This window comes from Passer domesticus, chromosome 11 (genome assembly GCF_036417665.1).
Source record: "Passer domesticus isolate bPasDom1 chromosome 11, bPasDom1.hap1, whole genome shotgun sequence".
Taxonomy (NCBI): domain Eukaryota; kingdom Metazoa; phylum Chordata; class Aves; order Passeriformes; family Passeridae; genus Passer; species Passer domesticus.
Genome location: NC_087484.1, coordinates 33,815,650 through 33,829,365, shown reverse-complemented (window position 1 = coordinate 33,829,365; position 13,716 = coordinate 33,815,650). Strand labels below are relative to the sequence as shown.

At 47.2% G+C, this 13,716-nt stretch overlaps 1 long non-coding RNA gene across 1 annotated transcript; it reads right to left on the bottom strand.

Annotated features, from left to right (window-relative positions):
- Positions 1 to 9,518: 9,518 nt before the first annotated feature.
- LOC135278362 (uncharacterized) lies at positions 9,519 to 13,138 on the bottom strand. The gene is made up of 4 exons (XR_010345876.1): positions 12,982 to 13,138; positions 11,621 to 11,667; positions 11,207 to 11,418; positions 9,519 to 9,659 (listed from the first exon to the last, which is right to left on the bottom strand). It is a non-coding gene; the product is annotated as an uncharacterized LOC135278362 (long non-coding RNA).
- Positions 13,139 to 13,716: the final 578 nt, after the last annotated feature.

Genomic DNA, 13,716 nt, shown 5'->3' with positions numbered 1-13,716 from the left:
GGGAGCAGCAGCAGCACGACTGCACCAAGCTGCTGACTGCCCTGCAGAGACAGCCCTTGCTGGGATAGCAGAAAAGCTGGCTGCAGAACTGGACAGCAGCACAGGCAGAGGGCCAGATGGTGAGTGAGCAACTGATGGTGGTGGTTCTCGCAGGTGCACGGTGAGCACACCCTGGCAGACTGCCCTGCAGCTCACCCTGCAGCCACCAGTGCTGCCTCCTGGCACCAGTGCTGTAGTTTGGACTATCAGGATGGGCAAAAGCCAGAGCTCAGGCCTTTACACTACTTGATTCAGCTCAACTTTCCAACAGAGCTCTAAGAACCACTGCTCCAGCACTCCCAAGCTGGAGTAACTCAAAAGTAGATTTGCTGTTCATTCTCAGGACAGACTATGGACCCAAGATCCCAGATGTGCTGGCTGAGGCAGGAGGCAGTTTGTACTCCTTGTGCAAGGGAAACCCTGTGTGGAGAAAGCTGCCATGGAGCAGGCTTACCTGAGGAGCTGCGTGGGAAGCTGCCATCCCCATGGATGATGGGCCTATTGGGCAGTAAGGACACATTGTCCTGCTTCTTCAAGACCTTCTTCTTCAAGGCACTACCAGGGTGTTTTCTCTGCACTCTAGAAGCTGTGCCATCAACAGGTGGTAGGCTAAAGCCTGCAGGGACCAAAGAGGAGCTTCTAAGTGCAAGGCACTAGATAAGGTAATGATGGAAAGGGCGAGAAAACTTGCCAGAGCTGGGTAACATCTCTTTGTTATCCCAAAGAACTTCACATATAACAATGGCACACTAATATGGGAAAAAGAATCACAGATTCCTAGAAGTTTGGGTTGGAAGGCACCTTTAGGCACTATCTAGTCCAACACCTGTGAGCAGGGACATCTTCATCCTGATCCGGTTCCCCAGGGCCCCATGTAAGCTGGCCTTGAACACCTTCAAGGATGGACCAACAACAGCTTCTCTGGGCAAACCCTTCCAGCTTTTAATCCCCTTCCTTTAAAAAAAATATCTCTAATATCTACTTTAAATCTACTCTCTTCTAGCTTCAAACCAAATTGCAGCAATGCTTCCCCTAAGAAACAAGGAAACCCAGTACTGCTTTGTTTTTGTTTTCCTGTTCCAGAGGCTGGCAGGGGAAGTTACCAGAGAAAGTGCAGATAACCTTGCGTGCTGCCCTGGGGCTGAGTGCTGCCTCCTGAGGGCCCTGCTGCCGCCCTCGGGCAGCGCTCACAGCCCTGCAGGCAGAGCCCCTGGGCCGGGATTCAGTCGGGAACGCTGCTTGCTCCCGGGGCTACAGCAGAAGCACTGCCTGGGGGCTTCAGCACAGCTCTACAGCACCAGCTCCTCAGCAGGGAGTGGCAGGAGAAGGATCTCTGGTGTTTTCATGAGAAGGAGTTGCATTTTGTTTCTTCCAGGTTGCACCCTGGTTGAAAAGCATTCTTTTGGACTCACCTTGCCTGAAGACTGCTCTCCAGGACAGAGACTGAAGTTCCAGTGTGCTTTGCAAGACAGAATTTTCTACTCTGAAAGACTTTCGAGGTGAAGGGGGGAAACTGATATTCTGTTACTGACTCACTGAGGCCATGGGCAAGACACTTCATGCTCCTGTATTTTTCTTTCAGAAACAGAATTAAATCCCAAGCAAGCTTCCACTCAAATGCAAGTGGAACAGTCCCCCAGTCTGACTGCAACACTGCAAAGGGCAAGCAAGTGGTCAAAAAGGACCACCACAAGTGTAGCCACCACTTACTTGCTTCAGCTTCATCCCCGGGCTCAACTGTCTCCAGAATGGGCTGCAAGGATGTTTTCCTTTGCCTCCTTTTCTTCATCTCTCTCTCCAAAAGCTCTGCATCCTTCCGCTCTAAGTTCTTTTGAGCCAACATGCACAATGCAGCACGGATCTAGGTGCAATGGAAATGCATCATAGACTGTGAGGAGAGACACACAAACCAGACACATCTCCTCAGGAGCACAGAGTCCAGAGTCCACAGAGTGCCATAGGTTTCAATGCAGCTCCATAGACATTCCAAAAGTTTCAGAGGAATGTCTCCCGTCCTCACCTTGGCAATTACAAACAGCCAGGTGGAACATTTCTGTGCCACAACCTTACACTGCTCAAACTGCAGCCTATGTCAGGAAGCCCTGCTTGAAGCATGAAGGTCATAGGAGTGCTCCAAGACAGAGGAAGAGCTGACACGGCCAGTGAGCAGGCAGTTCAGTTCCTACAGGCCATGGCAGGAGAATAAAAACCATGCGCAATATCCAGCAAGGAGGGGTAATTAGCTGTTGCTTAACACTCATGGCCAGGAATTGTAGCTGTTTCTCACTTCCTGGCTTCTGAAGGACTCAGCTCTAAAGGACTCTGAAGGACTTGGTCTCTGACATCAGGAGACCAAAATGGGGAGTCATATGAAAACAAGCTGCAGAAACACTGCTGTTAATGAGCAGAAAACTTGAGAATGAGAGGGCTGTGACATACAGCCAGAAAGGTAACCAGGAAAAATCAAACTCTCCCATTTTCTTTTGCAGCCTTGCTTACACACAACATTAGAATCTTTGCTTCTCTGCTTCCGAGGATGCACTTTGCTTACATTCACTGATGTGTAGCTTATTCTTGTCGTTGTCGAGGCGGTCACGACACAAAGCAGGGACCACAAGCAGTTTCAGATGGCAACACTTTATTATTGAACATGGCTGACCTTTTATACACTTTTTAATTGTTTATGCTTCTTCTACCCTAACTATTGGATACAATAAATCAACATAACACCATTGGTGAAAAGTTACAGTGACTTAACTAACTTTCTAAATATACTTCATGCAGCTGCGAAGTTCTTATCTTTCTTCAGTCCCTCAATTCTCTTGGTCTCCTTGGTTACAGCCTTGGAGAGAGGTCCTTATCAGCTTCTTCTTTCTTCTCAGCTTCTTCTTGCTCCTTTAGCTAACAGGCCCGCTGTTAGCCCCTTCCACAATTCCCCCTTTTTGTTTTTAAACACAGCTGCTATGGATTTTTGCAGGGCCCTTTGCAAAAATCCAAGCAGAGAGGGGAAACCCAAAACAACAATCACAACCATCAACAAAATCAACATTCCCATTCTTAATACAATCATTCCTGTCTTTCATCCATCTATAGGTGCTTTAAAATTTCCTAACTACTTTATCCCATAAAGCCGTGAACTATAACCACCCCAAAGTGCTCAAAAGGAGCTGCAGGAATACTAGAACAAAGGTTCCAAAACCCTGCATTGTCTCGGTCAGCCTAAACCAAAACTACACCCTTTAATTACTATGAAAGCACATGAAGAGCAATGAAATACATATCCTGATTTATATATCTAGATATAGCCTTAGCCAGTGTCATCCACACGTTCTGCTTCAGCTGCAGAGCCATCCGTCTTGTCCCTGCCTGCTCGCTCCAGATAAGGTTTGACACAGCGAGCAGGAACCCATCGAGGACCATTATCTGTTAAAACACAAGCATAACCTCTTCCCCAGGTTATTAATTCCACTGGGCCAGACCACATGCCAGTAATTAAATCCTTGACCCATACCTTAACATTTCTACAGAGATCTGGTTGCTTAGCATTCAAAGAAGAAAAATGGTAAAAAATTGGAGATAACTGTGAGTCAGGTAGGGGACGCAAAAAGTTTAACACATAAACAGCTTTATCTAATCTCACTTGAGGTGATTCCTGTTGCATTCCCCCTTTTTGTTTTTGAACCTGACGTTTAAGAAGACCGTGAGCTCTTTCAATAATTGCTTGGCCCGTGGGGACATGTGGAATACCTGTTGAATGTTCAATGCCCCAGGCACGAAAGAATGCTTGCATTTTCTGCGAAACATATGCTGGGCCATTATCTGTTTTTATGTGACATGGAACACCTAGAACAGAAAAAGCATGATAAAAATGACGAATAGCATCACGAGTTTTTTCTCCTGTGAATGCTGAAGCAATCATTGCATGAGAAAAGGTATCAACCGTAACATGAACATACTTAAAGCGACCAAATTCTGGCATCTTCGTAACATCCGTCTGCCATTCCTCTAAAGCGGAAAGACCCCTAGGGTTGGTACCATAATACTGAGTGACATGAGTCATGTGACAGTCAGGACAGGAAGAAAGAATTGATCTCGCTTCACCAGGAGACAATTTAAATTGCTGCTGTAAAGCTCGAGCACTTTGATGAAAAAATTGATGAGACAAAATTGCCTGCTGCAACACATTAGGTATGGTTTTGATTGCAGCAGCAGCTACTAGAGAATCTACATAGGCATTGCCTTCAACAAAAAATCCTGGTAACGATGTGTGGCTGCGAACATGCATGATAAAGTAAGGATGTTTTCGAGCACCAATGACTGTCCATAACTTCACTAACATGGTAAACAATGGTTTCTCTTGGATATTATACAACACTGCTTGATCTAACTGCTTAACCAAATTGGCAACATAGATAGAATCAGTGACTATATTTAGAGAATCAGGAAATAAAGTGAAAGCTAAAAGAACAGCACAGAGTTCAACCAATTGAGGAGATCCCTGCTGAATCATTGTCTCATATTCCCAGTGGTCATCCTTTTTCCAAGCTACAGCTGCTTTTCCGGTTTTCCCGGATCCATCCGTGAAAACCGTTATACCTTTCACTGGAACAGGAGAACAAATTTGTTTTCCTTCAAAAGGAATCTCCTTGGTCAGTTTTAAAATTGGATGAGAAGGTAAATGGTATTTTATTTGGCCTGTAAAACAAGATAAGGCAGACTGCAATTCATGATTATTTTGAAAGCACCATTCAAAATACCACTGTTGCACAGGTATCACAATGGTCACAGGGTCGTGTCTCAAAATTTCATGACAACGCCTGCGGCCTTTGATGATAATATCTGCAAAAAGCTCATAAAGTCCTGGAGCTGTTTTCCGAGATCTGAAAGACAAAAATATCCATTCCAAAATATGCAGTTGATCTTCCCAATTATCACTCCATTGACACAGTATTCCACATGGTATTTCATGGTCTCTCAAAATAAACAATTGGACACTAACAGAGGTATCTATTGATTACACATATTAATTGCATTACCTCAGAGGAATTAATACCATACTGAGCCACCTTCGACTGGAGATCTTGTACAACTCTAGGCAAAGACATGATGACTGTCATCCTGCCTTGTTCCAGGAGCTGTTTTAAAAACTGGAAAAGCCATAGGGTTAGTACAGGCAGCAATTACATCAGCACTCTTCTCCTGAGGTACTTTTGGAGGACCTAATCTTTCTATTATGTCCCAATTATTTTCTTCAACTGCTTTTTTTCTAACAAATTCCCAAAACTCCTGAGGATGTCGAGGAAGCACAGTTACTTGACATGGAGGCAAAGTCCATGGGGCAGTAGGGCTAGAGCTATTAAAAGGTAAACTGACAACAGTTCCTTGCCCCAACTCAGGTGTTACTGCGGGTGACTCGTCACTTGATTCGCTGTCACTGCTAGGTAACGGAGGATACGACCTTGCAGACTGTTCATGCAGTTGAAAGCGAAGCGGGGGGGCAGATGGCTGGACTAGAGCAGAGGGAAGCGGGGGGGCAGATGGCTGGGTTTCTCTCTCTGCTAAAGACAGTTCAGCTAGCTGGCGTAGCGGTGTATCGTATACAGGCACCATCGCGAGCTGCTGCGCAGGTGTGAGATACAGAGGTTTAGGAGTCTGATAAGGAGGTGCCACAGCGGTTTGCCCAGAAGTTTTGGCAGTTCTCCCAGAAGCTTTGGCAGCTTTCCCAGAAGTTTTGGCATCCTGCCTGGTAACTTCCATGGCACCTGCACCTTCTTCAAGGATGGTTTCAGCAAGTTCCCCATCAGAGGCCCCGTCTGCCTCATCCCCCCCGTCAGTTTCTATTGTCAACCCCGATTCTTCGTCCACATCCCGCTCTGCTTGTTTCTGCTCTGTTTTCCATTGTTTCAATGCCTCAAAGAGCGATCCCCATGTAACAGCTAGATCGACAACACTTTTATCTCCCGCTCGGATAACTTCCCATAGTCTGTCCCCGACTTTTTTCCATGCCTTAACACTATATGCTGTACCAGGGTCCGTGCCAAAACCCTGTGATTTAGCCCACAGCAATAAACTTTGAAGGGCATAGTCTGAAGTAAAGATTCCCTTATTTCTTAACAAAACTTTCCATGTAGCCAAAACACTTTCTTCCTCTTTAGATAAATTATTTCCCATTATCGCTAGTTGGTGGCTCACCTAATTCCAGGTGTCTTGATAGGAGAAAATCAGGTCCAGACCTCCCTGTGGCTTTCACCGGCCACTCTCAGCTACACCAACGCCGCCTCCCCCACTACGTCCCAGTGGGTCACGGTTGCCAATTGCTAGGATCCCGAGTATCTTGTTAAGGGTCTTGTATCACGTCAGGGATCACCAAATGTCGTTGTCGAGGCGGTCACGACACAAAGCAGGGACCACAAGCAGTTTCAGATGGCAACACTTTATTATTGAACATGGCTGACCTTTTATACACTTTTTAATTGTTTATGCTTCTTCTACCCTAACTATTGGATACAATAAATCAACATAACACCATTGGTGAAAAGTTACAGTGACTTAACTAACTTTCTAAATATACTTCATGCAGCTGCGAAGTTCTTATCTTTCTTCAGTCCCTCAATTCTCTTGGTCTCCTTGGTTACAGCCTTGGAGAGAGGTCCTTATCAGCTTCTTCTTTCTTCTCAGCTTCTTCTTGCTCCTTTAGCTAACAGGCCCGCTGTTAGCCCCTTCCACATATTCTGTCATTCAGAACTTCTCTAAAACAGCCTTTGCACATAAAGAATGCTTCTGACATGACCTTAGCACCATCTCCAAACCAGGCACCTTGACACCACTGCAAACAGCCAAGCAATTGCTCTCTAGTTGTCAAATATATTCCCAAGAGAATCCACATTGCCCAGGAGAGGATGATTATGATTTTTAGTGACATTTTGGGCCAAGCACTAAACCGCCACTGGAAAGGAATTCTGCTCATCCCTGTCCTTCTCCCTTACCTTTCCAAAACCTTCCCTCAGGTCTGTGTCACGCGTAAGACCAGGATCAGTGTGATGATCCATCTCCTTGGCCCGGCTCAGTGGGAGGCCTGGAAATGAAAGCAAAGGTTTGTGTAAATCTCTGGCAGATGTCAAGCCCCCAAAACCACAATGCTGGGCAACAGGCAAGACAGGTTCCAGATTGCAGAGCCCTCAGAAGACACAGAGACTGTGACTGAGAGCAGCAAGGTACAATGCCTAGAGCCTCTCCCAAGGGATGGGCTACTGGCAGCAGACATGACATTACTCTGCTGGCCAGCAGACTGAAACCTGCTGCATGATGAAGGCCCCAGCCCCTGGATGCTGGAGAGCCTCTGTGTCTGACAGAGATGGGTAGAGATGGAGATTGCTCTTGACAGCAATTCTTATCTGCTCTTATTCATGCTGATATTAGTAAGCATCTTCTTTTGGTTACTAAAAGTCCCAGGTTCTAATACCTGGATGCATTTAGAGCAACATTTTCTTCTCTTTGTTGGAATATTTTAGAGGACATGCAAAGAAAAACTTAGCATTGCAGGAGTGTTACCCAAACAAGAACTGTGTTCTTGGCACCAGATAATTCATTTTCCCCAAGGGTTTCCTTCTGAACTGTATGAGACTGGGCCAATTTTGGGCCAGCCTGATTAAAGGCTGATTTTCTAATTGCAAGAAGAACAATGGAGCTCATTCTGAAATACTCTCCAACAGAGCTGTTAGAGCTAAGAGAACTAATTCTTTACATGCCTTCACAGAGGGTAAATTCATACAGCAGCCAAGCAGTTTGAGAGGAATCCCTGTCATAAAATGGGATTCATTCACCCTGTAGAATGCTTCAGTCAGTAATAAAAGTGAGACAGCTAAGGATTAATGATATAGGTCATTTCTAGTCCAGAATGAGTCCAGAAAAAATGTCACCTTCCTTACTGAGCAATACTTCTCCCTAGCTGCATTAAGCATTCCAGCTGCACATCAGCAATTAAGGAGTCATTCCAAAGGGGCTGTACCCAGGATTTGCCAGAACCAACCCGGAGCAAAGGGACCAGGTAATCTGATCTCTTCTTCTGCATCAGCAGAATTATTTCTTCAAGTCTCATCTGTCCCATCATGACACAGCCAGAGATGGCAGAGGAACAACAACAGCGTCATTGGGGCTTTCAACTTGAAAGCATTGGCTGAGCCAGATGCACCAGAGACCGCATTTTGTCTGGCACAATTCCACTTGTCAGGGATCAGGCAAGGCAGGGAGGGAGGACAAGGCAGAAGGCATCTCCTCCCCCAGCCTCAGCCTGCAACACTGACAGGCAGAGAGAGCCGGGGAAGAGATTTGTCATGGTGAACCTGCCATAGGTGGCTTTGGGCTCGTGCTGTCACAGGATGACAAACTCAGACCCTGCATAGCATGCATCCATTTGGAAGGCTCCTTCTCCCTGACAGGAAAATTTATAGGGACATTCTGTCAGAGGAGGTTTCTCTATTTCTGCCAATACAAAACCAGGCAATGTCCATTAATGTCCATCACATCTCAAAGGGTTCAGCTCAGAAAGTGCCCCAAGGAAAGGTTTTCTGCTACAAAAGCAGGAGGAAGAAGTGGGAACATTTCTCATTTTGTGCTAAATGCCTTGTTTTCCTTACTAATTGTGACATTAGGAAGGCTGCAGGGAGATAAAAGGCATGTGCAGAATGGAGAGGAATATTTCCTTTTCCTGCACTGCATTTCCAGGGCCACAAGGTACCACTCCAGCTCCTGCCACTCAACACTTCAGACTGCAGGAATTTTCACTGCACTGCCAGAGAACATTCCCAGTGACTGGACTCTGGGAGAGTCCACTGAGCCCGTCAAGCAATTGAATGCATTTAAAGCAATTTTAAAAAGAATGAGTTTTAATCAAGCTTTCCAAATGTCACCTCTGAGTCAAGACCACAATGGTCATTTTAGGACAGACATGCCCTGTACCTACCTGCATGTTCAGAGTTCTCCTCCTTGCTTCTGCTGCTGGATCTTGGCCTGCAGAAAATGGAGGACAATGAACATGTGAGGAAGTAGAAAGAGAAAGGAGGGAATGGCTGTACCATGAAAGAAGGAAAACCGCCATAAGATGGGCACTCTGATGAAGGAGGAAATGCAGCACAGAAACACACCAGGATGCAAAAATGATTAATTGTCCTTAAGCTTTCCATTGCGGGAATCACAGAGAGCTGGCCAAGCTCTGTGTGAAACAATAACCAAGTCCAGCAGAGGACCCATCTTGAGGTGCTTTGAAGCCCTGCCTCCTCTTCCCCACCACCACCTCTGCTCTTGGCACATTGGTGCTGGCTTTGACATTGTGCTGGGTCATCATAGATCGGCAAAATGCCTAAATACATGGGACACCTGGCTGTGCAAAATAACCACACTTTGGGATGGGAACACACAGGTGAACAGCACACTGCAGCAGCAGCAGACACCTTGGCTTACCTCATCTCCTGGGACTCCTGGGATTCCAGCTGTGGAGAGCATTGCAGAGAGCCCGCAGCACTGCCAAGAGAGGGACTTACTGCCTTGCCTATGGGGGGGATCAGAGGTGGTCCCAATAACCCCTTCTTCATATCCCCTCCACTGGAATACAGCAAGGAAGCCTGCAAAGAGTAGAACACAGTGCTCAGATCAAGCATGCAGCCTTGTCCCCATTCATGCCTCAAGACATTTAGGAATGCATTTAACTGGGACGTGGCAGGAAAAGTCAAGGAAAACTGATGGAGCAGCTTGGCCCAGGATGGGGAATGTTGACCTAGGAAAGGAAAGTGGTGAGGGAGATCCCAGGGCACACATTTGGCAACTCTCCCGTTGTGCTCAGTTTTCTGCATTCCCAGCTGGCATTCACATATTTGACATCAAAATGTTCTGAGGTGCCACTGCCTCCACCTGGAGGATGGGGTGTCCTGGGAATGGGTTTAGATCACTATTCTCTCCCTGCCCCTAAGGTACCTCACAGCCAGTGCTGATCTCCAGTCATGTCCCCACAAAGCCATTCTGCAGGAGGCCAAAACCTGCTCTTCTCAAGCCCCTCATTTCTTCTGCTGCTGCCCTTCCCTCCTACACTTCCCCAGCAGCCTTTGAGCCCAGACGCTGCTGCTGAGCTCTCAGGATGCTCGCTGCTCTCCAGCCCCCACACATCCACCATCTCAGCCTCACTGGCATTTAGGATGTTCAGCAGAGCTCCCTGCCCTGCTGCTCTCTGCAAGGTCTCTGCCTGCCCAAGTTCCTCCAGGGCCCCCATGCCATGGCCAGGAATGGGAATGGAGGCAGCAGGGGCAGATGCACACTCTTTGTTTGTATCCCATCATTTCTGGGCCAGCTAAAGAACCAAATCAAGACCTGTTCAGCTTCAGTGAGAGGGACAGTTCCTGTCACGGAGACACTAGGCCCTTTCTCAGCAAGGCTGAAATCAAGTACCCAAGCCTTTGATTGGACATTTTGTCTACCAAAACTCTTGTTCATCTGCCTCCTCTGCACCCCATGGCAAACCCAAAACAACTGCAGCTCCTGGCCCTGCTGCCAAGGCAATTGTGTGCCTGGGCTCTGGGCTGCTCTCCCCACGGCCACCTCCCATCCCTTCCCTCTGGACAAAGCCATGCCACAGCACACAGCTGCCCAGAAGCTGATGATGTCTAGAAATAGCAGCAGAGACAACTGTGCAGAGGGCATGGCTGTACAAGTCAAAAGCTGAGACAACCTGGAACTGACTTTGCAGGACTGCCTGCTCCAGCAAAGACCTTTTTCCATCCCAACCAGACACAGCTGAGAAAAAACACCACCAAGACATAGACATGGCTCACAGATACCCATAGGTTACTAAATCTAGAAGGACAGCTTGTCCAGATTGGACAACTTTAGCTGCTCAACTTTAGCTGCTGCTGGTGTTTTCTCAGCCATGAGACAGAGGAGGAACCACAACAGAGCCCAGAAACCATTCAAAGACCTCTCCTGTTATTGACACATGCTGAGGATATGAAGTCTGCACTCCACAGCCACTGCAGAGACAGCCTGAAGCACAGTGTCCAGCTGAGCTCTTCTTTGGCTCAGCTGCTTCCCTGAGGTCACACCACAGGGAAAGATCTCCAATCTCTGCCTCCATCACATAAACTGAAAATCTACTGCACAGGACGTAGTTTGGTCTCCTTACCTTATAACATTTTTCTTCTGAACTCTGCTCCTGGTGTTTTCTACTGTCATTATCATAGCCAGTGCCAATGTCCTTGTTCTCTTTCTCCATGCTGTACATTTTATTATTGTTAGAAGAAGGAGAGCTGATCCTGATGGGAGGTAATGGCTTTGAGGGAAGGAGCGAAGAGGGACATGGCCGGAAAGACTTGGAGAAAATGAACCTAGTCATGCCTGCAAAGTGGAGGAATTTTCACTGCACCACCAGAGAACACTCCCAGTGACTGGGCTCTGGGAGAGTCCACTGAGCCCATCAAAAAACTGAAATGCATTTAAAGAAATTAAAAAAAGAATGGGTTTTAACCAAGCATTCCAAATGTCACCTCTGAGTCAAGACCAAAATGGTCATTTTAGGACAGACATGCCCTGTACCTACCTGCATGTTCAGAGTTCTCCTCCTTGCTTCTGCTGCTGCATCCTGACCTGGAGAAAATGGAGGACAATGAACACGTGAGGAGGTAGAAAGAGAAGGGAGGGAATGGCTGTACCATGAAAGGATGTAAACATTCTTAGCATGGGCACTCTGATGAATGAGGAAATGCAGCACAGAAACACACCAGGATGCAAAGCTGATTAATTTTCCTTAAGCTTTCCATTGCGGGAGTCACAGAGAGCTGGCAAAGCTCTCTGTGAAACAATAGCCAAGTCCAGCAGAAGACTCATCTTGAGGTGCTTTGAAGCCCTGCCTCCTCTTCCTCACCACCATCAGTCATTCCTCAACTTGCATCCTAACTCCCCAATTCTGCTGTCTCTCCTTTTGGAGCCAAGTGGTTCCTACAGCCACACTGAAGCAGCAAGAGCTGCTCAGCTGAGACACGAGACTGTATGGAGGGCAGCTACTTTTGTACAGGTGCCAAAGCTTGACTTTGCCTGCTCGTGCCTTAACCTGGTGACAGTCTCATGCTACATGTGGTCAGAGCACTGCTGTCTCCGGAGAATGCTATGACACCTCCTGGCTCTTTCAAGAACAAAAAGGCTTTTTCCAACTCAGCTGCTAGGGGAGGATATTCAGATTGCACTTTAAAAGCCCTCCCAAAGATGTCCAATTCAAATGATACTTCTGTGTCTCCTTCTTTATTGTTATCACTCGGATAAGCTTGACAGCTACATTTTCTCTCCCATATCCAAGCCAATATCTTTCCATCAGGTACGGTCCTGTAACTCTTGTCTACCACCTTGCCCGCTTTGATCTTAAGCCCAGATCAAAATATTAAACATTGATCAGATTATACATCTATACCCCAAAACTTCTCTGGCATCTCATTTCACAGTGGAGGCCCAGGCACAGAGAAATTATTCCTGATGTTTACAGAAGCAGCACCTGAATTTGCAGACCCCTCTCCAGTAGCCAGTATTGGCCCATACATAATCTCATGGGTGCAGAAGTTAACAGTCAAGAATGACAGCATTCAAATATCTGCAGGACCCAGACCCAAGCAATTCACTTCCCAAAAAAGAGCACAACCATTACAAAGGGAATCAATAGCCAAGTCCAGCAGAGGACCAATCCTGAGGTGCTTTGAAGCCCTGCCTCCTCTTCCCCACCACCACCTCTGCTCTTGGCACATTGGTGCTGGCTTTGACATTGTGCTGGGTCATCATAGATCGGCAAAATGGGGAATACACAGAGGTTTGCCTAAATACATGGGACACCTGGCTGTGCAAAATAACCACACTTTGGGATGGGAACACACAGGTGAACAGCACACTGCAGCAGCAGCAGACACCTTGGCTTACCTCATCTCCTGGGACTCCTGGAATTCCAGCTGCAGAGAGCTTTGCAGAGAGCCCACAGCACTGCCAAGAGAGGGACTTACTGCCTTGCCTATGGGGGGGATCAGAGGTGGTCCCAATGACCCCTTCTTCATATCCCCTCCACTGGAACACAGCAAGGAAGCCTGCAAAGAGTAGAACACAGTGCTCAGATCAAGCATGCAGCCTTGTCCCCATTCATGCCTCAAGACATTCAGGAATGCATTTAACTGTGTCCTGGCAGGAAAAGACAAGGCAAACTGATGGAGCAGCTTGGCCTAGGATGGGGAATGGAAAGGGAGATGATGAGGGAGAGACCATGGCACATATTTGGCACCTCTCCCATTGTGCTCACTCTTTTCCAAAAGTGGCTTCATTCCCAGCTGGCATTCACATATTTGACATCAAGGTGTTCTGAGGTGTCACTGCCTCCACGGGCATTTTGGATGTCATGGGAGAGGCTTTATAACTCCCTGCCTCTAAGGTACCTCACAGCCAGTGCTGATCTCCAGTCATGTCCCCACAAAGCCATTCTGCAGGAGGCCAAAACCTGCTCTTCTCAAGCCCCTCATTTCTTCTGCTGCTGCCCTTCCCTCCTACACTTCCCCAGCAGCCTTTGAGCCCAGATGCTGCTGCTGAGCTTGCAGGATGCTCACTGCTCTCCAGCCCCCACACATCCACCATCTCAGCCTCACTGGCATTTAGGATGTTCAGCAGAGC